Source organism: Neovison vison, chromosome 13 (assembly GCF_020171115.1).
Source record: "Neovison vison isolate M4711 chromosome 13, ASM_NN_V1, whole genome shotgun sequence".
Taxonomy (NCBI): Eukaryota; Metazoa; Chordata; class Mammalia; order Carnivora; family Mustelidae; genus Neogale; species Neogale vison.
In genome coordinates, this window is record NC_058103.1 from 28281446 (window position 1) to 28306901 (window position 25456).

Genomic DNA, 25456 nt, shown 5'->3' on the forward strand with positions numbered 1-25456 from the left:
CATACGTAGGAAAAGGGGTTAATATTTTACATTTAAAACACTAACAACTCAATGAGAGGGGAAAAAAAAAAGTATCGCCCTAATGAGAAAAGGGGTAAATTCACCAAAAGAGAAAGAAAAATGATGACTATACCCACCTCATATACCCACCTCATTAAAAAACAAGAAATGTAAATTCAAACAATTATGATACCTCATTTCATCTACCAGATTGACACAGGCTGAAAAGGACGAACCACATCACTGTTGTCCAGGGTTCGGGAAGAAGTTGACTTGGTACAGCTGTTCAAGGACAACTTCGTGAACCCAGTCACACACCCTAATTTTCCAACTTCTAGGAATTTATCCTAGGGAGGTTCTCTCACAAGACTATTAACTTGCCCAACAGACTGACGACCCATATGATCCTGTGACCCGCTGAGCTTCCCACAGTCACCTAGCACCTGACACACACAGAGGATACTCAGTCAGTACTTACTGGAAACGTGCACCAGAATATGCAACATTGTATCTAGGAGGGTTTGCTGGGACACTTTAAAATCAGGAAAACTCAGTGGGTGCCTGGGTGGCTCAGTTGTTAAGCGTCTGCCTTCCGCTCAGGTCATGATCCCAGAGTCCTGGGATCGAGCCCCTCATCGGGCTCTCTGCTCGGCGGGAGGCCTGCTTCTCCCTCTCCCACTCCCCCTGTTTGTATTCCCTCTCTCACTGTGTCTCTCTCTGTATAAATAAATAAAATCTTTAAAAAATAATAAAATAAAATCACAAAAACTCGGAAATTGCTTCAATGAGAGGCTGCAGGCATATTATTATGTGCTGTGGCCCACGCTGGCCCATGCTCCCTTTGTTCCCTCCCATTTGGATTTTCTGGTCATTTTCAGTGAAGCCCTCCTTATTCAGAATCATTTTCACGTTCTCCTATCCTAGATGTGTGAATCAATTTGCAAACATCTCATAAAGAAAGAGTGTGGGGGGGAAATAAACGCACTAGAGAAGCAAGTTTAAGTATCTTGTGATCTTTTCAATCAGAAGTAACAAAATTATTCCTTTCTGAAAATGCTGGTGCTCTGAGCAAACAGGAGAATCGCCAAGTATAACACACATTGTACCTTGTGTTATGGTGTCTACTGACTGGTTGTAAGAAGGCTTTCAATTGATAGGTTTTTAGTATCAAACTTTCTCTACAAACGCCTACACAGGTCCAAAGATAAGGGAATACTCTTGAATTAAGAATTTGTGGGGGAGGGCGAAGATTTACTCCCTCTTTCAGATTGATCTCTAACAATCTGCGCTTATAAAAGACCAGATGTGGTTATATCTTATTATATATTTTTTTCAAATCTGATAGAAAAATCTGTGCCCAGCTGAGGCACTCCATGTGGCCAGAATTACTTCTGCTTTTCCCGCCTTCTGAGGGGTACTCTGGGCAGTCAGAAGCCTGCTCTAGAAAAGGCAAAGCTCTGAGCTCCCACTCTGAGCTCCCGGACCCCATTTATCTATAGTGGAATGTCATTCCTTGGGGAAGTTATGTTCTGTGAAGTCTCCACAAACAAGGAATTAGCAAACATTGAACTACTGCTCCCAGGGGAAACACAGAGTCAGGTTCCTGCGAGCTGCTGGTGACAGCATTTTTGTTAACTGATGAATATATAACCATGTTTTACTGTATTTCCACCTAAAGACACCTTATTTAATATATACCGTTGATTCCTTGACACTGAACTCACGGCCAGCAGCTCTGTAACTCATGTCTGAATGAAGATTCTCTAACAAGGCTTCTGCATATTCTCCACAAGGCAGTCAGCCTTCGTGGGCTCAGCAACACGGAACACTTCACACTAGGACTGGGTGCCATTTATTTTATTAAGATTTTATTTATTTATTTATTTATTTGACAGAAAGAGAGAGACATAGCGAGAAAGGGAACACAAGAAGGGGGAGTGGAAGAGGGAGAAGCAGGCTTCCTGCTGATCAGGGAGTCTGATGCGGGTCTCGATCTCAGGACCCTGGGATCACGACTTGAGCCGAAGGCAGACACTTAATGGCTGAGCCACCCAGGAGCTCCTTTATTTATTTATTTATTTAAAGATTTTTATTTATTTGACAGAGAGAGATCACAAGTAGGCAGAGAGGCAGGTAATGAGAGAGGAGGAGGCAGGCTCCCCGCTGAGCAGAGAGCCCGATGTGGGGCTCGATCCCAGGACCCTCAGATCATGACCTAAGCTGAGCTGAAGGCAGAGGCTTAACCCACTGAGCCACCCAGGTGCCCTTCCTTTATTTTTTAAGATTTTGTTTATTTGAGGGGCGCGCCTGGGTAGCTCAGTAGGCTAAAGCCTCTGCCTTTGGCTCAGGTCATGATCCCAGGATCCTGGGATCAAGCCCAGCATCGGGCTCTCTGCTCAGCGGGGAGCCTGCCTCCTCCTCTCTCTCTGCCTGCCTCTCTGCCTACTTGTGATCTCTCTCTGTCAAATAAATAAAATCTTTTTTAAAAAAACTTTAAAGATTTTGTTTATTTGAAAGGGAGAGGACGAGAGAGACAGACAGAGAGCGTGCATACGTGAGCAGGGGTAGAGAGAAGCAGACTCTCCGCTAAGCAGGGAGCCTGACTCGGGGCTCAATCCCAGGACCCTGGGATCACGACCTGAGCCGAAGGCAGATGCTTAACGAACAGAGCCACCCAGGTGCCCCATGGGTGCCATTTTAAACAGGAAAATCACCAAGAAAAAAGCACAAAAAGCAGAGTACAGGACAGACACTTGTTTATCGTATGAGAACTGAAACTTGTTTGCACCAGAACGTCGCTCTGTTAGCTCTAAGCTGGGAATGTGTGCATTATTTTGGCCACTCTGCACATGTCAACAAATGGCCCTAAAAGCACCACGAGTATTTATTAATTGGGGGGTTACAAATAATTTTTAGCAAGTACATGAATCTGCAACTATGGAATACATGAATAATGGCCGACCAGATTTAACAAACACTTACACAGTACTTACTCGGTGCCAGACCACATCCTTACACTTGGCAAATATTCACTCATTTCGGCCTCACAGTGACCATGGGAGGAGGGTACTATTATTATGCCCCCATTATACATGAGGAACCTGAAGCACAGAGAGGTTTAGCCACCTGCCTAAGGACACACAGCTCATAAGTGATAAGGCTGGGATTTGAAACCCTACACCTTGGCTCCAGAGTTTGGAGGCGTGTTCCAGGTAGGAACCAAGAGGAGCTTCAGATCAATCCAGAGTATCTGAATTCTTCTTGGAGAACCCCTGGAGGTCAAGGACATGAAGGACAGGAGTGGTGGGGTTCAAGAAAGGAAAAGCCATGAGCAGCAAATAAGGGAGAAGGAAGAAAAAAGGGACTTTTAACCTGAATGAAAAGGTACCACTTGCAAAGAGCCAAAGTTCAGCTTCTATGTCATAATCAATATGGCATGGTGTACCTTTGTAATAAAAAATAAATCAACTAGATACTGAGCATCAAACAAATTGTAAGTGCCTTGAGAGGCAAGGACCCTGCCTTCTACTTCTCTTCTGCTCATAGCATGTGGCTCAGCGGTAATCAAAAATATCGATCGCTTAAGTGAAAAAAAAAATGCTTCTTTTTATTGCTCTCTCAAGCTGGTATCTAATAACTACACAGATTAGTCAAAGAAAAGTAGCATCATCAACCTTCTCCTCCTCCAAAGTTCTGAAGAGCTCTTATTGTTTTCCTCCGTTCACCGAGTACACCAAGTACCACGGTCTCGTGGGTTTCAGTTGCTAAGTCTGCCAAAGTGTGAACCATGCCAAGAAGGAACTTCTCTCGTTTTACTTTTGCAGAAGGATGTGAAAGAGGACAATCAATTCTTCTCTTGAAGACTGTCTTTTTGAAACAAAAGTAAAAACTGCAAATTCAACAGTGTCTCTGGGAAACATTGCATAGATTAAGATATTGCCAATATTATTTCCCTGCTGTACAAAATTCCTTTTGGGGAATTAGCAACTTTTCAATTTACTATGACTGCCAAAGCTGAAGTCTGTTATTCTCTATCAGATAGTGCAGTTCACCGACACTCTCTGCTTTGAAAGCCCCACTCCTTCCCCAAATAACCTCTCATGTGCCTTTAATATTTTTGATTCAGGGGCAAGCAAAACGTGCCCGTAAATTGTGAGGCACGAGTGCATGCTGAGCGCTCAGCTTCACGAGGGGTGGGGGCTGAGAAGGAGGAGGCCAAATGGACCCCTGTCTTTCTGGGGGTGCACCAGTAACACCTAATTCCCTCAAGCCTGAAGACACGTGACTGTCACTGGCTTCAAAGATCTGGCCCCCAAACAACCAGGCATCCTTTTTAAGTTGGCATTTCTTCCAGAGAGGAATACTGAGCATCTTTCCTACATGCCTCACACCGTGCTAGGCCAGCTGTCTAACAATATGGATCCCGGAAGGGGGTGCTGCCCACGTTGGTGATGGCAGCCATTAGTGCCTGTTGCTCATAGCAAACGTCAAAGAGCCCGCAGGACAGAGGTCCAGGCCATTGGCTGAGACACCCAGGCAGGCTTCCATGCCCCTTGAGTGCCAGCAGAGGCTACCCAAGGACCAAGGTGGGCATGCCATACCGTCCTGGACTTCCGGACGGAGTCCGGTCCCAGGGAGTGGACGTCAGAGCTCTCCGGAGGCTGCCCAGGCCAGGTTCAAAGGGAGGGATGAACCTCACGACATCCGTTCCAAAGAAATCCCACCTGCCACTGGCATGCCCAGGCTCGCCTTCCTCACATACCAGCCTCCCAGGCAAGTCTCCAAAAGCACAGTGCGCAGGCAGCTGCATGCAACAGTTTGCTTTCTCTCAATGCTTTGGACCAGGAAGACGCGGAGTTGAGGAAGAAGGCACGGTCAACCCCCATGATCTGGACCCCCCCAGTTGGCTGTGATCCTGAAAGGTCATCTTATCCACCCCTCTGCAGGAAAAGCATGGCTTTCCTTGGCCCTGGAAATCTGGCCTGGCAGATTTTCTGAAGTAAGTCTCTTCATCCACACCCATCCCCATCATACTGACATTCAGGACTGTCAAAATGCAAACCCTGGAGGGCAGAGGTGGAACCATCCTTCACCCTCTCCACTCCAGCGACAGTCCCCTGGCCCGAAATGCCTGCCACCATGTGAGCGCTGGCTCAGCGCCCCCACAAGGACTCCCCAGCTTGCTGGATGAATAACTTGAATATCGAACCGAGCACAAAGAGAATAATACACAGCAGTTGCTGGAAAAAGCTCTCTCCATCCACTTCATTCTCTGTGGCAGACGCAACTGAAAGATTTTTTTTTTTTAAATCCATGAAAAACTTCTCATTTAAGCTGGGGGTGCAAAAGGCATCTGAAATGTGAGAGTCCCCAGACCAGCCCGGGGATAGAAAGGAAAGGTTTCAATGAAATACAAAAGCAACGCAGACCTGAAGGGGAGCAGGCTGCCCGACGACAAGGCAGCCAACTGCCAAACTGTCATTCTGCTCGGCGGCTGAACAGAAGGCTCGAGTAATGACAACCACAAAACTCATTTAAAGTCTGAAAAGGTGACTAATGAGCTCATTCATGCTGGCTATAAATTATTCACTACAACACTGATCCCACTCAAGACAAACAGTAAAGTAAACTTTAAACATCGCCAGCCTCCGAAGTCGAACGAGTTAGGTCTGCAAAACTTTTCCCAGTGAGAGGGCTACTCGTCTCTCCCTTGTCTATTGTCACATTCATTCTTCTGTTTACTTTTTTTTACTGCCTTTAATCAAGTTTAAGCAGACACAGCTGGTACACATTTATTTCTCTGTTGAGTCTTTTTTTTTTTTTCCCATTAGTTATTATGAGCAATCATGATGCTCTAAAAATAGCAGCAAATTATATTCTCTAGAAATTGAAGGCTGACCTTAAAATGAAGCCCAGGTCTTCGGAAAGAATATTCATATGCACATTTGGGTGAGTGACAGCTCCGCACAAAGGCGAAACACAAGTGCAGAGCATTTTCTACTCTTTGAGAGGTTTTTCAATTTGCTTCCAAATTTCCTTCGGCTCTTGTGGAAAAGGGTTGGTTGCTTCAAAACCCTACAACACAGAACCTGCTTCCAGGGGTCACGTTTTGGTGAAGAATTTCATGAACACTCGCCATCTTAACAAAACCAAAGTTCTCAAAAAAAAAATACATATATATATATAATATAATTAATAAATAAAAATAATAAAAAAAATTAAAAATTAAAAAAATCGAAGTTCTCATGGAGCCTGGTCGTGATGGACAAACCCGGCGACAGATTTGCCGAAAACCCACCATGCTGCTGAGGGCTCCCCTCTGCTCGTTTCCTGTTTAATATTAAAGATAGAATTGCAGCTCTTCTGTTTTTCTAGACCGCGCTCTTTGCTACTCCTGTCCCTCCGGAAAGCATTATGACTGCAGAGAAGGAGTCTCCTGTTTTTCAAACCTTTTTTTTCATCTCAGTGGCTATTTCCAAGACAGAGGCAGAGTGAAGAGTTTCCGACCTGCCCTAGTAGATCTTTTAAAAATAGTCCCCAAATAAGTACTTACATTAGCTCTTGGTCAGATCGCTGAACATTCTGTATTTTTAAACTGCTTTGAATACTTTGAAAAGGTGCCACAGAAAAGCCACAGAAAACGCTCATATTCAAATCCCTCCAGATGGAGGCTCTGACTAACCAAAAGTGAAAGCACAGAGGTCTGAGGCTGAGTTGTACCCTGTGCACACCTCGAGATTACAGGGGGGAAAAAAAAAAAAATGAATGGTCCGGGGCTTGGGGAATCTTGCATAACGTATGAGAAATAATGCACAGAAGGCAAATCGAGACAAGGGCTTTAACTTCAACCCCAGACTGGGCCAAGCTCCGTCTCCATTTTAGGAAAATCTTTCACACTGTTTTCACAGTTTCTTGCACATGAACTAAAGGCTTGTCCAGCCATTTCTGTCGTCTGAAATGCAAAGCAATTTTTCTTTTAAGTAGAGAAAGAAGAGTCCTGCAATATTTATAGCAAAGTACTTTGCCTCCTACCGACGCAATCTGGTTGGTCTTCACGTGTTTGGCATGATTTTTTAATCCACGTTTCTGTATCTACTCAGAAGCCATTCTCTTGGTCCTTGGTGCAAGAGTTCCTGCAGTATTGCTCTGGGGTTGTTTTGTTGTTGTTGTTGTTGTTGTTGTTGTCTTAATCAAACAACGTGCAAAACCCCAATTCCAACCAAAGACATGGAAAAACCTAAAATGGCATCCTAGGGGAGGCTCGGCTGTTCTACTTCCCTCCACGAACTCAATTCCCGTCAGCTCTCTGTACAAAGGTGTGGACAAAGTATTGCTTGGAAATCTAGCCACATGTTGGTAACGTGTCTGCCAGACGGAGCTTGCCTCTCCTTCATGGGTGGGAAACATGGCTGGTTCCCAGCTGCTACACACACACACACACACACACACACACACACACACACACGGAGGGACGGCCCTAGTCTCTATCTTTCCCCTGAGGGAGGACCAAAGGTAATGTTAATTCTGCCTGCAGATGTTCAAGGCACCTGCCCAGCGACAGCCAAAACAATGAACACCAACTACCCAATTACGGCAACCCTAAGAGTGATAAAACATACATAGTGCCCAAAGCTCCCCCGTGCTTCCTACTCGCTTGGAGCTTTGCCAGCATTATTTATTTCTTCCTTCCACTCACCGTTAGGAGGGACGGAGGCGCGGTCATCCTCTTACAGACGAGGACACTGAGCTGAAAGAAATTAAGGCATCTGCCAGCGGTGCTTGTTGAGGTGAGCTGGAAAGGCGAGTCCCCGCGCGGTTGGGGCCCGCAGAGCACACTCCCTGCACCGCTGCGTTCTCTAACCTCTTCATCCTCTCCGTGCCTAATTTCCAAGATCACAGAAATGTACCTTGCTGTTTGCAATCTACCTCCTGGGCTTCTCCGTTAGAGATTTTTGGGGGATTGTTTGATCTGGGTTTTGCATAGCATTTTGCATAATGGGCCACTAACCATGACGCCCCCTTCTCTCTATGCCCAGGTGCAGCTCCTGACGCTTGCAGAGAACATGGACACTATTCATGGAACAGACAAGCATATCTACGAATTCCAAAATACCCAGGGCAAGGGTCGTACACCAGCACTGTGCTCCTATCTGAATCAGAAAGCACAACGATTATGAAAACAACAACAAATAACCCACAGCAGTGACAGCTCCAGGGGCCAGGACTGAAACTCCAAGTTTGTCCCCACCTTCCATTTGGGTGGACCCTCAGAAGGAAGAAGCTGCTACGGAGGGGCCCGTTACACGACTCAAAGAACAATCTACCCTCCCCCAGGCCAACAAATGAACCTTTCTCCAATTGCTACAACCGCTGGGATGGAGCTCTGGTAGTTTCACTTCCAGCTAACGCCTCCATTTCACCAGAAACCATTTTCGAACTGTGTCTTTTGCCCTTTGCACACTGAGCTAGCTAGTTGCCTGCCAGTTTAGAAACACGACTGACCACCACACCAGAACTATCTTCCAAAAGCTGAAGTACAGAGAAGTAGATCGAGGCACAGACCATCCTTTGCCAACTCTATAAATACATTCCAAAATCAGCAAGTCGCCATGAAAATCTACTGACTGTACTACCAATCAGATTAACCTTTTCCCCCAGATCCTGGACAGAAGGATGAGACCCCCTACAGACCCCCTACAGAGGCACCCCTGTGCCCTACAGGTGCTTGGAGTCTTTGCACAGCCCCGGGCACTGGCGAAGTGGAGGAAACAGGCTCCAGCAGCTCACTCCAGTCTCCAGCACCTGCAGCATCTTCATGTTTGGGTACCAAGGCTGAGGGGTTCATTCTGTCATGAACCACCTCCATATGCTTCCTTGAAAGCTCATCTGGTGCCACAACTGGACACCCGTCTCAAGGCTATAGCCAAAGACTTTGGAAGAAGTGGATGAAGGAGAAAGTGAGGTCTGTGGTTTCAGCTTTCCACAAGGATCTGTTACCACTGCCATTTAAAGTCCCTCTGGCTTCTGCCAACAGCAGCTCCCTCTAGATCTGAATTCAACCTCTCAGCTTCCTTGTGATGCGAGCATCATAGCAAAGTCTCCAATGCTTATGCTAAGCCCTGCCCAGACCTTCCTGGATCTCCTGTGAATGAACCACCAACTTGCATTTGCTATGCAGATATGCTTCCTAAGTCAGGGGCTTCCTAAATCAGAGCAGGTTTCATCAGCCATGTTCCAGGGCTCCTCCCTCACATCCTCCATGGCTCATTTTTCTAGATCAAAATCTACAACTCATGAGTAGGAAGAAAGTCACTTAAGGCTGACTGCCCTGACTTATCATTTAATCTACACAGAGCTATTTATTTACTAATTACATTCTGGGCCTGACAGCACTGGCCAGAAAAGATTTGTTTATTCATTACCAAAACCAATTAATGTAAACAGAAAATAAAATCTTAAAGGTTACTCTTGGGAAGGACTTTACTAATGGTGTCGGATGAGCCCCTAATTAAATGAGGCAAATGAAGCCCGAAGAAGCAAAGGGATTTAGGGCAAACGGGTAGCTTCCTTGCCACTGTTCAACAGCATCCCAAAATTCCAGTCCTGTGGTGTGAGTGGGACTGACCCCATGGGTCGGCTTCTACAGCGAAGGATGGGCATTAAAGAAAGAACGGGCAGGTCCAGCTAGGACCCACTGCACAGGCCACTACATGTCCTCTGTCATGTAGACACTCGAAATGGCTCTTCTGTCATTTGCAACCAAAAGCTTCCCAACAGATAACTGTGCAGAGTCAGTGGCAATGCCAATTTCTTGACTCCCCGTACACAGATATTTCTGCCACAGGAGAGTCTTTAACATAGCAGAATAGAAAACCATATTTTGACAAATTCAGGGGCTGAACTTGGTAAGAATCAAAAGATTTGGAGGTAATACAGGAAAGTAAAGACCGTCATTGTGCTCTTTAAACATATGGCTTCATATGTAACTGTGGCTATATTAATAGAGTATTACTGATGACTGAAGAATCCATGAATGGAGATTAACTGTAGAGAATTCATGGTTAATGAGAGAGGACCATTCTATTTTTTAAATACAGTATGTATATATGTATGTATTTTTGAGCAAGAACAAGCCCAGGAAGGTAGGAGGGCAAAGATGGAGAGAGAAAGAATCTCCAGCAGGCTCCATGTCCAGTGCAGAGCCTGACATGGGGCTTGATCCCAGGACCCCAAGATCATGACCTGAACCGAAATTACGAGTCAATTAACCAACTGAGTGACACAGGCACCCTGAAGACTATTCTATTTATAACTTGAGAACAAAACCTAACTCCCACTTCAGTCTCAGAGTTGGTCCTAAAGCTGGGCTCATCCCTACCTCCCGGAGGGACAATGTCCCAATTTTATATTTCCAAGTGCCCAGCTCCAAATCGGTGCCAATGGAGGGGTGATGCAGGTCTCGACAGCTAAGTCTATTGAGTAGTTACTAGCTGAAGACACCATACTGTGTCTTATCTGCTTTATGTCACTGAATGCTCCCCGGCGATCAACGTGAGGTAGACTGATCAGAGTAGACAATTAACATTTGTTAATGATACGGAAGGAGTGACCATCAGGCACACGGAACTCTTGTAAGATTAAATTTATTGTCAATGAGAACACATTCTTTAGTAATCCTAAAACTATAAAATTTAAAAAGATGAGTACCAATAAACGTAATAATCAGACAGGATCCAGTTAACATTTATAAAGAAGGATAATTTGCCACCAGATCCTGGGGCTTAAAGCATCCGCACCCCTCGCTCACGTGGCCCCTTCCGTGGGCCTGGGAAGGACCCCAGCCACGTGTGGAATGAGCACCTTCAGTATTTAAGCTTAGTCGTCACATAGAAACACTTAAATGTCCTGAAGCCCTACGGCTCATATATGAAAAAAACCTGAGAAAGGTTCCCTGACATCTGACAATAATCCGAAAGATTTACATGACATTACCAATAACTGCTTGTATAGCAAACAAGCTTTTTCTCCTAAGCCATCAAGAATGGAAAACAAGCCCCGACCAACCATGCTAGAGGAACAAATGAATGATCTTGCTGTTCTCTTGAGGGAAAATGGTATTCTAAAATCGCTGTCATAGAAGAAGTGGTCAAAGAGCACAGAGCCCAAAAAAATGAAGGAAAAGAAAGTAATGCAACATATGTGAAATAGCTAATTGATAATAATATTTGTGTTATTTTCTGGATTTTGTGATGTTTGGGATGTCTGCTTTGAAATACATATATATTATTTTCTTTCATCATGTGAAATAAATGTTCATTCGTAAACCTGGTTTTATGTTTGCAATTTTACATTATTTTACATTTTTTCTTGGCGATGGCTACCAAATCGAATAGGCCTCTGGCCAGACGGGCCTGCATCCACTCTCCGTGAGCCTGCTATGAGTCAGGTCACCGCTTTCCGCGGACTCGCAGTTGGCTAGGGGCTCCGTGAGGCAGGTGCTGTTATCCCATTTTACAGATGAGGGATCTGGGCCTCGAGCAGGTTAGAATGACCTACCGAAGGTTACCCAGCTGAGAAGCGGCAAACTGAACCCAGTTATCTGATCCACAGAGCATCTAGCCAGGTGCCAGTCCTTGCCAGTCCTGCTTCTTGGCCTGCCCACCCCCACTAAGAAAGAAAGGAAAGGGCTACCCTTCTGTGACCCAGGAGCGCCTTCCTGGCCTCTGGCTGCTGCACAGCTTCCCGGCAGGGCTGGGGAAGGAGGGGCTACCTCACGCCCATGGAGCAGATGGAGCCCTATATCAGTTCCTGGCAGAGCAGAGGGTTTAATCTTTGTCAGTGGACCACAATGGAACTCTACAATGGGTCACCTTGGGGACAAAACCTCTTGGTCAGTGACCAGTCGTCCCCTTTGATGGCATTTATGGTTCAGGGGATGCTGATTAGGCTGTAACAAGACAGGTATGGTGACACCGGGTCCATGTCTATACCTCAGTGAGAGCTGAAAGCTGCGGGCTGGAGGGACGGACCCAAGGGGAGGAGAGGGAGCCGTCTGACCACAGAAAAGGAAGCCCAGACCTGAGTGGGAAGGCATATCTGCAGCCTCAGCTCCCCTTCCTCCCCAACCCCAGGGCGTTAATCCTCAGAGTCCCATCCCAGCATCCAACCTCCTCTCCCCATCAATTTAGAAGGACCTCGTCATTTGCATAATGCTTCCTGAGGGACAAACTCCTCACTGACTCAGTTTTCCGTCTAAAGAACCTGATCCCTCCTGTGAAGCCCTGCTCCCCAACTACCTGAACCCCTGTCAGTCCTCCCTGGACTCAGGACAGGAAGGACCCGCTATGTTTCTTTCCCACTCGTTCTCTGTTCAAAATGATGACCCTGGGGGGGCCCGGCTTGCTCAGTTGTTGGAGTGTGCAACTCTTGTTCCTGGGGTCAGGCATCCGAGCCCCGCGTTGGGTGTAGAGATTACTTTTAAAAAAAAGGTGAAACTATAAGGCGGTGTGTACTTTACCTTCTTGGGGCAATGAGGTGCCCAGGGGACCAGTGGAACACAAGACCTTGGACTTCACCTTTAAAATAGTGTTACTGGTCATTATCATCATCGGTGCTTAACTCTCAGGGTCTCCACTCTGCCCTACTCCCCCCAACAGCTAGAAAAGAAAGGGCCATCCTTCTGCAAGACTGGGGTAGACATACACAAAATCCCAGTGAGAGAAACCCACTTCCCAGCCTCAGAGTGAACTGTGCTAATGAATGGAAAGAACTAAAGCGTCCTGCTGAAAGGGAGGGAGCAGTGGAAGTGGGCAGAAGGGCAGACCACTGGAGGAGCCTGCGCGTTCCTCAAAGTAACAATGGGAGCTAGTTACTTGGTGGGGGTAGGTCCCCCGATGTGGCCAGCTGACATTCCCAACAGCACTCAATAATCAAATCACCCCATCTTCCCTTCTGATTCCCAAGCTCACCAACCCCCTTCAGTAGTATCTCTCACTGTCGATTAATACACAAGCCTGGGGTGCCTGGGTGGCTCAGTCGATCTAAGTGATGCCTTCGGCTCAGGTCATGATCCCAGAATCCTGGGATCAAGCCTGGCAACCAGCTCCCAGCTGGTTGGGAGTCTGCTTCTCCCTCTCCCTCAGCCTTCCCACTGCTTGTGCTCTCTCACTCGCTCTCAAATAAATCAATAAGATGTTTTATGTTGTTTTTTAAAAGATTTTATTTATTTATTCACAAGAGAGAGGGGCAGAGGGAGAAGCAGGCTCCCCGATGAGCAGGGAGCCCAGCGCACGAATCGATCCCAGGACCCCGAGACCACGACCTGAGCGAAGGCAGACGCTTAACCATCTGAGCCACCCAGGAACCCATAAATAAAATATTTTTTAAAAAAAAATCCAAAAGCCTTCTGATTTGCTCCACCTGTCCTGCGAGCTCAGCTAACCCGTACACTCTGGGGAAACAGATGTGCTCCCCAGGGCTGAAGACAGTCCACGAAAGTGACATCACACAAGGGCTCTCCTCCATTTGGCCCCATACTCCTGGCAGCCACCAGGCCCTCCTGGGACACGACTATCTTCTGAACAAGCCACCCCGGCAGAGTCTTACCCAACAGAGAGCAAGTGTGAGAAATCTTTGCCGAGTAAGGACGGCAAGTCAGTCCACTCTGGGAAGGGACAGATCCAATACAAGTACTTCTGGCTGTGGCAACGTCCACTTCAAGGATGAAGTATTCCGTATTTGTATGTTAACTAACTGGAATTAAAATAAAAACAAACCAACTAACTAAATAAAAGACAGAGGCAGGCGGAGTACCAGGAAGGATGTGGGCGAGTCATCTCACCTTTGAGTGCCTTCCTGCCCTCACCTGTGAAATGGGGATATAACACTGCCGACCTCCCAGGGCTGACTGAGGATCAAATAATTGGCATATGTAAAGCACCCCACGGACACGCAGGGCACCGGCTAAATCCCTGCAAGGTTTACTATTATTATGCAGAAAATAAAGAGAATTATAATAGAAGGAGAGGTGAGAGCCAACTTAAAGAAAGATTTCCTCATAATTTACATTAACTGCCTAAAACCGGGGTATTTTCTCCCAAGCATAAAGATTTAAACATTTCCTCCTTTTCTTTCTTTGTAGTTTAAGGATCAAGTGGCCACTGAAATTCTTCTATACTTGGGGGGGAGGAAGGCAAAGTGCGGATTCACTACACCAGGCACTTGAAACTTGTGTAACAGGGTGTGTGCTAACTATACTTCAGAAAAAAATTCTTTAAAGAAACTATTGAAATTCTTTCCTGGAATTAATTAGGATTTTCTGCTATTTTGCATAATGCCTTGAAGACCGCAGAAAAACGTGTGTGTGTGTGTGTGTGTGTGTGTGTGTGTGTGTTCTTGGTTCCCGATCTCATGCTGTCTCTGGTGAAAACTTGTGTGTGTGTGTGTTTTCTTGGTTCTGGATCTCATGCTATCTCTGTTGAAAAAAAGGGCAAAGAGTCCTCCCCCACAGAACAGCAGAACCAAATAAGTACTGTTTGTCGGAGTCGGGGGCTGCCTTGGGAGTGTGTGCGTGTTCTTAGGATGAAGTCACGGGGGTAAGCTGAACACACAGTTATTTTATAGGCTTTTCCCCCAAAAAACCTACCTGTTCATTTCAGGAGAAAGGTATCAGTCATTCCTAGGAACAATTCCCTACAACGCTCTTTCCCTCCACGCACATGAAGCGCTCCACCCTGCCACCAATTAAAAACTGGATGATAATAGGCCCGGGGAGCTCACTGTAACACCTTTGTCATAACTATTACGTTTCTTGGGGTCCACATTCAGATGTGAGAAATGGGACAGCCTGTGGATTACAGGTGTAAACTTTGGGCATAAGGGAATACTTGGATGGGGAGATGCCCCTTGGCTGGTTAGTTAAGGGGGTTATGTACCCCAAATGCTGAGAGTGTCCCCAGTACATTCTCCTTGAGACCAACACCCGTGTTCAAGGAATGACAAGTTGTCTACTGCTCATTAGGCACATAGTCTATTGCTTGAACATCCACAACTTCCCAAATTATCCTAAGCAGCCAGCCTTCCCAGCCATGGCCGTAAGTCACATATTAGCCTCTACACAATGGCGGGGCCTGCTCAGAATTCAAACCGGAAAGTTCTAATGCCTAAACTTGACTTTCCAGCTTGATATGAGAAACAGAGAGAGGGGAATCTTCTATAGTAGGGGGTCAGCAAACTAGCACCTGCAGGCCAAATCCAGGCCACTGCCTGTTTTTGTAAATAAAATATTATTGGCACACAGCCACACCCCTTAGATTACGCAGTTCTCGTGGCTGCTTTCTCATCCCAGGACCAGAGCTGAGCAGTTGCAACAGAAACCACATAGCCTGCAGAGTCTAAAATATTTACTATCCGGCCCTTTAGAAAAAAAAAGAGAGGATGACAAAAGCCACCAGAATATTTACAGAAGTTCCTGATGGCCTATGACTCATGGTTTAAATGGAACAGTGGCCCTAATAAGTTAGCAGAAGGAAATGTGGGTTCAAGTACTGGTTCTACCAACAGGCTCAGCTTTGTGAGGTCATACAAGTATTTTCACCTCTGGCTTCCATTTCATTCATATAATAGGATTAGTCATGGGTGGCAAGTGCATGACAAATAATTAGGTAATACCCCCAACATATGCATTTTGAACACACAACAGAAGAATTACTGTTTGTTTTCTGAGGGTGAGAGGTCCTGTCTTGGTGCAGCAGTATTCTGTGGTTAGCAGTTCAGTTGGGTGCTTCTGGAACCCCATGATATTAATGCATGGAGCTGGTCTAACCCCATAGGGCGTGTGGCTCAAACGGCAGATTAAGTGATAGGGTAGTCCAGGTCAGTCCCGGGCTGGGAGAGTCAAGGAAGGTTTACTCATTTTTTTAAAAAAGGAAGATGTGAGTAGTGCCCTAAAGAAAGCGTAGGACTTCAGAAAAAGGAAAAGGGAAGGGAGAACTTTCTTCTTGGTTCTTTCCCGCACTGAGCAGTAAAGCGCATACTCCAAGTGAGAAAGGTCAAGGGCATATTCAGAGAACTATGCAAGAGCCAGATTCATCTGAGCAAGAAGATCACCCACGGGAACAACTGGGAAGATGGCTGAAAAGGTAAAGTTGAAGACACATTAAGAAGGAAGGTAAGTTCAAAACCCACAAGTTTGTATTTTACACTAGATGACGGGGAGCAACTGAGCGTTCTAGGTAACATAGGAGACAATAACCTGAAAGTGGTATTTTAGAAACATTAATCTGGCCATGGTATATAAAGTGAATCAGAAGACTCTGAACTACAGAGGAACTGAAATTGAAACACAGGAAATAGTCTCTATCATACTGATTCAATGGGGAAGAGAAACAATTCTTTATCCTCATTTTAACGTAGTTTCCCATCAGTGTGTCCCTGATAATCTCCTGTATGTCTCAAAAATATTTTTAAATACCTAAATACCTACTAAATAAGCAAAACTGGAACAGGCAAGGAAAAGAGTTCAGGAAGAACAGTCAGACAACAAAGGTCAGGTCTTGATACAAGGGTTTCACTCTTTTGTGAGATGTAGGTATATGAGGCATAATAGTCGGCCTTTGATTTCAAATCACAAGCAGGAAGAAAGTTCATTATAGTTATCACGAGGGAGGTTATATTTGCTCCGTGTGTGTGTGTGTGTGTGTGTGTGTGTGTGTGTGTGTGTGAAAACCCAATTTCCTCATTCCCAGCCCCCCAGAAAAGGCGGCTAAGAATAGCCAGCTCTGCGTCCGGTTTCATCAGAAATAAGATTGTGCCTGTTCTAGGCCTCTGCCTTCCTCAGGCTGCCAGCCTTCTGTCACTTGCCCTCCCACATGGCCCTGGCTTCAGACACCTGTGTGGATGGTGACAGGAGAGTCAGCTTCTTGGAGGGAGGAGGCGGAACAGAGAAGTTTGAGACGCTGCTTCAGAGAAGGTAGAGTGGGGGCTGGGGTCCAGGCTTTTCTACCTGAGTGACCTGCTCAGGTTAGCTGCTTTCTGTTGAAGGTCCCCACCTATAAGATGGGGGAGATGAGTAACCCACTTCAGGGAGTGCCAGGAGCCTCGGCTAGGAAAATGTCTGCAGAATGCTTTGCACCCCATACCTGGCACCAGATAGGGCTCAATCAATGGAGCTGCCATCATCTGTTTTCTTGGGGTGCTGTGACATTTGGCTTGGATAACCCAAGTCAATTTTTATTTGCTAGGTGAGAGGCACTTCCTTAATTTAATTACCATATGCCCAATACACAAACTCTTTCCCCCCCCATGGAGTACATCACCAGATGCCTAGAGGACCAGAGCTCCAGAGATGGAAACTGCCCGGGGAATGGGCCTCAGCAGCCAGGCTGCAGTCCAGCCTCCCAGGAAGGCTCCCAGCCCCACAGCACAATCCCCCCCGCCCCCCATGTCCTCTTGTCCTCTGAAGAGACAAGGACTTGGGATCTGGGAACCCTGGTGGGGAGGCTTCCGAGGCTTCTCCCCCCAGGGTGTTCACAAGCGTCTCTGACTCGCTCACGGGCTCACCCTGAATTGAAGGAAGAGTTGGATCTACAACCCAGGTCTGCTCACTTCTTGTCCATCCTCAAAGTCACATTTAAAAAAAAAAAATTATAAAAATAATAATGGTCACTGTGGAAAACGTGGAAACTAGAGAGGAATTAAAAGGGAAAAAAATATATGGATATAAGCCCATTGTCCAAAGCTTCTATACCTCTGTTAATTCAGGCTGCCTTCCAGGTTTTTCTAGTCATACGATGAAAGTGAGAACACACTGTAAATACACTTCGTGCCCCGTTGTTGTTATTGTTGTTGCTGTTTTCCTTTTTCCACTTTACAGTGTATGAACTCTGTTTCTGCAACAAAATTTTGAGCTGCAGGTGGACAGAAATCACATCAGCCTTGACATCGCCCCTTCTGTTCCCGGGCACACAGTAGGAGCTTAATAAACAATGTGCAGTGCATGGATGCCAGCATGGCCTTAGATAGAATAACCAGTGACGTACCCACCCTCATTCTGCTGGAAACTCAGGTCATCTCCACAGTTCTGCTACCGTGAAAATGTCGGATGCACAGCCTCGTTCCTGTGTGGTAAACGTAGCTCTCTGTCCCTAAGGTAAATTCCTAAACGTGTGATCGCTCGGTCAGAGTACTCACATTGTAAAAAGTCTTGGATCCCTACTGCCAAATGGCTCTCCAGAAAAGTAATCCTAATTTATGTCCTCCACCAAGTGATCTAGGAGATGGAAAAGCAGGAGTGTTCTCCATGGGGTGAGTACATGAGTTGAGGGGGAAATTGCAGAATCCCTCAGTAGGTTTTTTAATGAGGAATTAAGGGCTGGACTTAAGCTCATTTGATTATCTAGCAACCCCACACAGTATTAAGTATGTTCCCGAACTTTGATCAGTATCCCTCTGACCTCTTCTCTGTTGAAAAATACAGTGTGGTACCAAATACTAGAGAACTATCAACCCTACCATTTCTATCCCCCAAACTAGGAAACATCTCCCATCCCCCAGAACACAGCATAAAACCCAATCTTTTCATATAGTGACCCACAACACATCTGCGTCTCTGGTACCAAGTCTGTTTTCCTTGACCTGTCTATAAATATCTGCAGTTAAAAGTAAACGTCATAGCAGTTTCCTAAATGTCTTCTTTTCATACACTCATGCATTATTAGAAAAACAGTTTGCTCTTCCTAATATAAATAAATCAACAAGATACATTGCAAATGAGTATGTCTATCAGAGTATTTTAATTCATTATTCCCTTCCCACCCTGTAAGTCAAGGGGGTCATTTGTGAAAATAAAAACAGCTGTGTAGATCCTGATCCAGGAAGCCCCAAGCTCCGACCTCATGTGGCCAGCATGCACTTGGAATTAGCAGAAGTGAGCATCTCAGTGCACTCTCCCTCCTTGTAGCCCTCTGTGCTGTATCCCAGGACACATAAGAAACTCCGGATTCGGGGCGCCCGGGTGGCTCAGTCAGTTAAGTGTCTGCCTTCAGCTCAAGTCATGATCTCAGGGTCCTCGGATCAAGCCCTGAGTTAGGTTCCGCACTCAGTGGGAAGTCTGCTTGTCCTCCTTCTGCCCCTCCACCACTTGTGTGTGTGCACACGTGTGCTCTCTATCTCTCTCCCTAATAAATAAATAAAATCTGAAAACAAAAAAAAAAAAAAAAAAGAAAGAAAGAAAAGAAAAGAAAAAGAAACTCTGGATTCAAATCCCACCTCTGTCTCAGAATTACTGTATCAACCCCACCTTCTGTGCCTTTGTTTCTCCATCTTAAAAATGGGGTTTTTTTCTGCATTTCTCCTGTGTGTCACAAGAAGATTACAAAGAACTGAAGCATAAAAATCTTTCATGTGTTCTGAGAGGCAAAGCACCTCTCCAAATTCAGTGCACTCCTCCTATGCCATGACTTCTGTTTTCTCAACAATCTGACATAGCACTTCTATCCAAATATTCCCCACACCTGATGGCAATGTTATCAGGATAGCTCTTAACCTTTTGAGTCATCTGTGATTTTCTAAAAAATCCATATGGCTCTTCACCATCCATTAATATTAAGCTACTCTTTGCCTTGTACCCTTTTTTATAAACATACACAAACACACACACACAAAATACAGAAGTCCAAATAGTTTTCTTTGACTCAGAATAAACCACATTCCTCCAGTACTCAACGGATAAAAATCTCAAAGCTCATGTTCACATTTATCCATGAAAGAAATGTAATAGTTCAACATGTCACACAGCAAGTCAATCAGAGGGACTGAGAAATAAACACAGAAGTTCTCAAGTCCATGTTTCCAGTTTCCTTGTGATATGAACAAGACAGAATTTATTTGAGAAGAAAATGCCAAGGTGACATTTGGAATTACCATGTTTGTGGGGGCAGGAGGCCAACTTATAGGACCTTTTGCATTCTCTTTTGGAGCTGTGGCTTTGCCAGATCTACAACCCCATATGCATATGAGGTTCAGCCAATTCACCATGGGGATCTGATAGCTTTGTCCATGGACTTCTGCCTTCTTCAGCAACTATAAGGGAATCTGCCATCAGGAGGCCTCTTGGGGAGATGGGATCATGGGGAGAGCCAGAAAGCCAGCCCTCTGAAGAAATCCAGTTGGCCTCAAAGTCAGATTTCTTGCGTTAAGGGTGACACATTCTGGGGAAAGGGGCTAGGGGCGGGCAGTCCAGCAAGAGGACAGAGCAGAGGACTAAAATAGGGGTGCCCTTGCCACTAGAGGCACACTGGCCATGTCCCTTGTTTTTCAGCCCACTGATAGTGCCACCTTGACGGCAGGATGTACTTGTTGCCTGGCGGCAGATCCACAGACTGGGTCTGCTCCATTTTCTGCCCTGTAGAGGCAACTGCTCTGGACTCAAGCTGAGCAGAAGAGCCCTTCTGCAGCTCCTGACACTCTCCCACTGGTGAATTACTGAGCCAGGGGCTGGCAGGAGAGGAGTGACCACTCCCACATCTGAGAACTCCTGGAAAGACCAAGCTCTAGCCCATTTCATGGCAACCTCACAGTCTCCCAACCTCCACAGAAAGGTTTGTAGACCTGGACTTAATGAAATGCATTCTGTGGGAAGCATTATCTTACTGAGCTCCTGATATCACAGCTTCATGGAGGAACAGGCCAGGCTGAAAGCATTATGAGTAATGATGCCTTTAGTATCTGCCCACTGAGACGCAGATCTGTAAACGTCTCCTGTGACCCGCAGCTGACATTTACACCTTCTCTCCCGGGAGCCTTGAGTCCCTGTCCCCACTGGCAGGATTCCCTTCTCTCACCCTCTTTCCTCCTCCTTCTCTTTGATTAACACTCCGGGCTGAAACTTCATCAATACCCTGGAGCCCAATGCAACCCACCATAAGTCTACCTTAAAATCCCAACCCCTTGCATGAAACTTGGAACCACTCTGGACTTCAGTATCTTTTTTATTGCCAGCGAGGGGCAGGCAGAGCTCTTCTCCAAAGTTCTTTCCAGCTAAAAAAATGAATATTCTATATTTTATCTGCTTAAAACTTTGTGCCCTATGTCTTTGACAGAAATAACTTCCCAGGCTTGCCTGTTAAAGGAATTTGAAACATGCAGCATGCCAGAAAAGTCCCTCAGGGCTAGCCTTTCCTTCCTTCATATCTATGGGACATTGCATGGCCTGGAGGCAACACTGGTTTAAGGAGGGATGTCTCAGTTTTCCAATTTGCAATCCGGTAGACTGGATGAGTCCAAAGGTCTCATTCAGAATGAAAAGGCCATTCTTTTGCAAGTAGAAAGCTCAAGCTGACCAGCAAAGGCCAAGACAGAAGGAAAGAAAAGCCACTGTTGACTGAATATCCCAAAACAGATACAAACTTTACAAAGGGTGGCTCTCACATGGCTGCCAATGCCAGAATGTTGATGTCATCTCCATAGAGCTGCTGGGTGAGTCAGCAGGTTCTCTCCCATCAACCCAATCCCAGGAGGTATCCTATAGTGACCAGACCACATCTGGTAATGGGATGTTCTGAATATCCCGTCTGTTGTCAGGAAATGTAGCTCCTCGAATCAGGACCCTAACCCTAAAAATGACCACTGGCCACCCGCGTCCTGTCCTTCAGCAGACAATTCTGGAAATGGAGCTTCTGGACCCTGTTATAATTTAACAAGGCTTTCCTTGAGCTGGCCTTTGGATTGATATGTTTTCAGTTCATTGTGTTACCTGTCAGTAATGTGTCGCCATGCAGATGTCAGCCTGAGAACAGGCCAGGATGTATGGGATGCTGCCTGTCTTTGTGTTCATCCTGGAGAATTACTGTAGCTTGAGGGTGACCGTCCCACAAGTAAAATCGTTATCAACCCTGCCTGCCTTAACACTTCAGATCCCCTTTATTTTCACTACGCATGTGAAAAATCATGAAGGCTTGTGTGTGTATATTGTACATTTTAAATTAAAAGACCTTTTAAAAAGCAGAAAATACATTTTCAGAAGTCGTCACTCAGGTATGGGTGGTTGGGGACTGCAGGGTTTCCAGAATCATTTGGATTCCAGGACACTATGACTCCACCTCTGGCCTTGTCTAACTTTAATCTCAGCACTCTAAATCCACTTGATAAAAAAGAGAGGATTGTTTTGATGGAGTGATTTCAGAGAGAAAGGAGCCACACCTTAAAAGCCCCTACCTGAGCTCATTCCATACCTGTTGTTGCCTCACATCTAAAATCAGGTGCCCTACATTCATACTAGCATGTGAATGACTGATACCAGAGTCACCCCCTAGAACAGGCTGGAGAGAAGCAGGGATCTGTGTGCCCCCCAAATAGGTATATAGGTGTGTTATCAGGGTGTGTCCTAAGGCAGGGAGAAAGGCAGAAAGAACAGACTGAGAATACCCAGAACAAGAGAGCCACTGCACTACTTTTTCTAGAGATGATCGTGTCTCTCTTTTTATTAAAGATTTTATTTATTTATTTGACAGACAGAGATCACAAATAGGCAGAGAGGCAGGCAGAGAGAGAGGGAAGCAAGCTCCCCGCTGAGCAGAGAGCCCAACTTGGGGCTCAATCCCAAGACCCTGACATCATGACCTGAGCAGAAGGCAGAGGCTTAACCCACTGAGCCACCCAGGCGCCACGATCTTGTTTCTTCTTAATTTGACTTTAAAAAAAAGGACACCTCGTAACAGTGACCTTTCAAGGAAGGGTAATTTATCTACCCTCGGTTTAACTGGTGCTTGAGCAGAGCCACTGTGGAAAGGCTCCTTGGCCAAGCCCATCTCCATCTCCCCAGCATTCCTGGGGGAGGGCGGAACGAGCACAGCTGACACCATCAGCGCCATCACGGAAGCAGCACTAATATGGACACAGGAGGTGCCGGCTCATTCTCCCCAGCCAGGTGTCCAGGCTGGCGAGGCCATCTGGGTTAGGAAATGTGTGCTCTAAAGCCTGCTGGGGGAAGCCCGTTTTGAGGGGGAGCTTAGCTTAAAAAATCAGCCAGCTTCAGAAGTCTCTACAGCCCTGGCCCCCATCAAGGAGTGGGGCCTTGGAAATGGGCTATTTCCCCATATGCATAGCCCTGAGAATATCAATGCTTCCACATTCAACAGCCTGTGGGCCTGAGGCCAATGAACAAGCCAGATCCGGCAAGAAACAGGGGAAAAGATTGGGAAGAAACTAGATTTTTGGCTTCAGGTGTCCAAAAACCTAACGGTATAAAGCAAAAATGAAACCCTTTGAAGAAATGCCCATTTAAAATGTAATTAACCACCATACCTTTCAACTCTTTGTACCCAGATGAAAGAAATAACAAACATGAAAAATGAATTTAAGGTGTACCAAATGAGAACACTGTCTCTTTAAAAATCTTAGGTTGGGGGGGGGGACGCCTGGGTGGCGCAGTTGGTTAAACGACTGCCTCCGGCTCAGGGTGTGATCCTGGAGTCCCAGGATCGAGTCCCACATCAGGCTCCCAGCTCCATGGGGAGTCTGCTTCTCCCTCTGACCTTCTCCTCGCTCATGCTCTCTCTCACTGTCTCTCTCTCTCAAATAAATAAAATAAAATCTTAAAAAAAAAAAAAAAATCTTAGGTCCGGGGCACCTGGGTGGCTCAGTGGGTTAAGCCTCTGCCTTCAGCTCAGGGTCCTGGGATCGAGCCCCACATCGGGCTCTCTCCTTGGCGTGGAGCCTGCTTTCCCCCCTCTCTCTGCCTGCCTCTCTGCCTACTTGTGATCTCTCTGTCAAATAAATAAAATCTTTAAAAAAAAAAAATCTTAGGTTCAAAATTTAAAAACTCCTTGAAAACCCAGTATGAATGATGATGTAAAGAAAGAGGCACGCCTGTTCAATGTTGATGGGAATATCAGTTAAGTCCTGTCATTTGGGGAGGGTTGTTTAGCAATATTTATTAAAATTAAAATGCACGTTGGCTTTGACTTAGCAATTCTCCTTGTAAGGATGTGTGGTCCAGAAATGCACAATCCTGCAAAAATATGCATGCGCAAGAATTATTTCAGCATCATCTGCAATAGAGGAAAACTGCAAAGAACTCCATGCCCATCAAAAGCAGATCAGTGAGTAAATCCTGGCTCATTCATAGAACAGACACTTGCAGCTTGTAAAAGAAACAGGTAAACTGAGGTGTTTATGGGAACAGATGCTCAGAGAGAACAGCACACTGCAAACTGAAAAGCCAGCCTATTTTTTGTATGATAGCATTCAATATGTTAATATATGCACCAAGAAAATCTTTGATCATTAGGAACTTTAAACTTCCCACGACAAGCATGTCTAAATTTGCTAGGATTTTAATGTTTTTATTTCTTTAACATTAAACAATAACATGTAATCAGAATTTTAACAGTGAATACCTCCATCTTCACATTATTTAATGGTCTATGACACTGTCTTTGTCCCTTATCTTGTGCTAGAGTGGGACTAAGGACTGTGTTTCTTATAGGTTCTAGAGAATAGTGGCTATGGGCTATGGTATTTCATCTCTGCAATTCCAGAATAAATAGTTCAAAATCCCAACTCTTCCAAAGCTACTCTGTGCTTGAGAAGTGGTCAGTGTGATGGACTAGATGTGGGGCTATGAGTTGGGAGTGTCAACTTGCACACATTTTTTCCCATGTTCCAAGTTTGTCATCAATGAGATTAAGGGCTTGAAGGGAATCCTCTCTGATATTCTCTCATATAAAGACCTTGACCCCTCCCTGACCAAAGCCTCCGTGAAAGGAGTACTCAATGGGCATTTGTTGAAATACCGGACAGAACCAGAGCCTGAAATCAGGACACCGTGGGAAAAGGGACAATTGAGAAAAGTCTTACTGGCACCATTTGGAGTTAGTGTAGAGTCAACCAACAGAGAAAAGCAAAAGGGTTTCGGTGTAGTGGGAAAAACAAGCACATTTTTGAAGTTCTCAGCTGGAGAACTGAGTATCTGGAAATTCATTCGTAGGGATGGTTTGTCACAACAATGGGGAGAAGGTAGGTGCTTCCAGCATTTAACGGATGGGCCAGAGATGCTAAACCTGCCACAAGAACCAGGACAGCTCCAAACCAGTTCCAGCTACGCAGCCTGTGGAGTAACGCTGAGGGGTGCCTGCTGGACGAGTAACCATCAGCTTCCTCATGTGTCCAAAGGCCTGGGGCCAGTGCTAGGGGCTGGGGTGGGGGGGTGGGGGGGATGGGAAAGCAAGGTGGCAAGACTACCAAGATGGCAGACAGATGGCCCACCCTCTGCAGGTTATTCTCAAGTTGCCCGAGTCTAAAAACTACAAGTTTGCCAACCCCAAAGTGCCCATTTTGGATTTTCTACTATAATTGTACTTTCCCTTTAAATTGTACTTTTCTCTTTCCCTGATTAAATCCCGCCCACAAAGAGGCTTTGGGCCTCGTAGGTTCAAAGCCTTCATATTATGACTTGGAT

General features: G+C 45.7%; 1 protein-coding gene across 3 annotated transcripts in view; it reads right to left on the reverse strand.

Moving 5' to 3' along the window:
- FOXN3 (forkhead box N3) overlaps positions 1-25456 on the reverse strand; it is a 393039-nt gene that overhangs the window by 228799 nt on the left and 138784 nt on the right. Inside the window, exon 1 of one of the 3 annotated variants that reach the window (XM_044232283.1) lies at positions 7697-7787. The exons of the other annotated variants lie outside the window; for them this stretch is intronic. The gene's annotated coding sequence lies outside the window, so the exon portion shown is untranslated. Of the gene's footprint in view, positions 1-7696; positions 7788-25456 lie in introns of those variants that run through there. 3 annotated transcript variants of the gene reach the window in all.